This window comes from Crocuta crocuta, unplaced genomic scaffold (assembly GCF_008692635.1).
Source record: "Crocuta crocuta isolate KB4526 unplaced genomic scaffold, BGI_CrCroc_1.0 scaffold1405, whole genome shotgun sequence".
Classification (NCBI taxonomy): Eukaryota; Metazoa; Chordata; class Mammalia; order Carnivora; family Hyaenidae; genus Crocuta; species Crocuta crocuta.
The window spans coordinates 38,453-40,007 of record NW_027527460.1 but is presented as its reverse complement, the minus strand read 5'-3'; the positions used below and the strand labels follow the sequence as shown (position 1 = coordinate 40,007).

Below are 1,555 nucleotides of genomic sequence, written 5' to 3'. Positions count from 1 at the left end.
AACTGGCTGATTGGTACCTTTTAAGGTGTCTATTGACTATTCATATATAAATTTTAGTGTAGTTTCTTTTGAAATCTTTCACCTAATTTTATTATTCTTTATATATGTTTCTTTTTCTTCTTTTTCTTTTTTAAGTAGGTTTCACACTTGCGTGGGTCCACCAAGTGAGATTATGGAGTAATTGGGAATATAAAATTACACAACCATGTTGGAAGTCTGTTGGGAAGCTTCTTAAAATGTTATACATAGATCCACCCAACGATCCATTAATCTTGTTCTTGGGTACTCATCCAAGAGAAAGAAAACATATGTTGGGGCACCTGGGTGGCTCATTTCGTTAAGCATCCAACTCTTGACCTTGGCTCAGGTCACGATCCCACNTCCCTGCATTGGGCTCTGTGCTAGCAGTGCAGAGCCTGCTTGGGATTTTCTCTCTCCTCTCTCTTCCCTTACCTGCACATGCTTGCTCGCTCTCCCTCAAAATAATAATAAATAATAATAATAATAATAATAATAATAAAAATAAACAACAACTTAAAAAACAAAAAGAAAACATATGTCTACAAAAAAGTTTATGTAAGAATGCTTATAGCAGCTTTATTCATAATAGCTCCAAACTGGAAACAGCCCAGATGTCCACCAACAAGTCAATGCATAAACAAATGATGGAGCACAAATCAGCAATAAAAATGAATGAACTACTTATACACATAATAACCTTGATGGATCTCAAAAACATTGGCAAGTGAGAGAAGCCACACACAAAAGAACACATATCAACAAACTCATTTATATGATATGCTATCACAAACAAAACCAATCTGAGGTGATAGAAATCAAACCAGTGCCTGGCTGTGGTGGGTTGAACTTAACCAGAAAGTAGCATGAGGTAACCTTTTTGGTTGATGGGTGTGTTCTCTATCTTGATTGTTGTGTTGGTTACATTGGTGTGTATATTTCTCAAAACTGATTAAACTGTACAGCTGAANATTATACTATTCTATTTACTTTTATGCATATATGAAATTTTCCTAATAAAAGTGAATAACCTTTGGAACTATAGTTTGAAAACTTAGGATCAATTAGTATTCAGATACTCAAAGTTTGATCTTTATGGATGGTTTTCATGTAAACAAACACTCAATTAGTTTTCAGAAAACAGGTCTCAGTCTTGAAAGCTCTGACTCTCTTCAAGTAAGCTCACTGAAGTCTGTTTTAAGAAGTCAAGATGAATTTTACTACCTGTTATTCACCTACTTGTTGTTGATTTCAGTAGGGATAACAAAGGTCATTTTCTGCATCTTAGATGATATATCATAGTGACTATACTTTTAAAGTATAGTATAGTTGGGGCACCTGTGTGGCTCAGTCAGTTAAGCATCGACTTCAGCTCAGGTCATGATCTCACAGTTCGTGGGTTCAAGCCCTGCGTCGGACTCTGTGCTGACTGCCAGCTCAGAGCCTGGATCCTGTTTCAGATTCTGTATCTTCCTCTGCCTCTGACCCTCCCCTGCTCACGCTGTCTCTCTCTCTCTTTCTCTCTCTCTCTCTCTCA

General features: G+C 36.8%; 1 protein-coding gene across 1 annotated transcript in view; it reads right to left on the bottom strand.

Annotated features, from left to right (window-relative positions):
• The window catches only part of LOC144231178 (cysteine-rich hydrophobic domain-containing protein 1-like), a gene marked incomplete at its 3' end in the record, with an annotated part of 17,451 nt that overhangs the window by 284 nt on the left and 15,612 nt on the right, over positions 1 to 1,555 (bottom strand). The gene's annotated exons all lie outside the window — the stretch shown is intronic.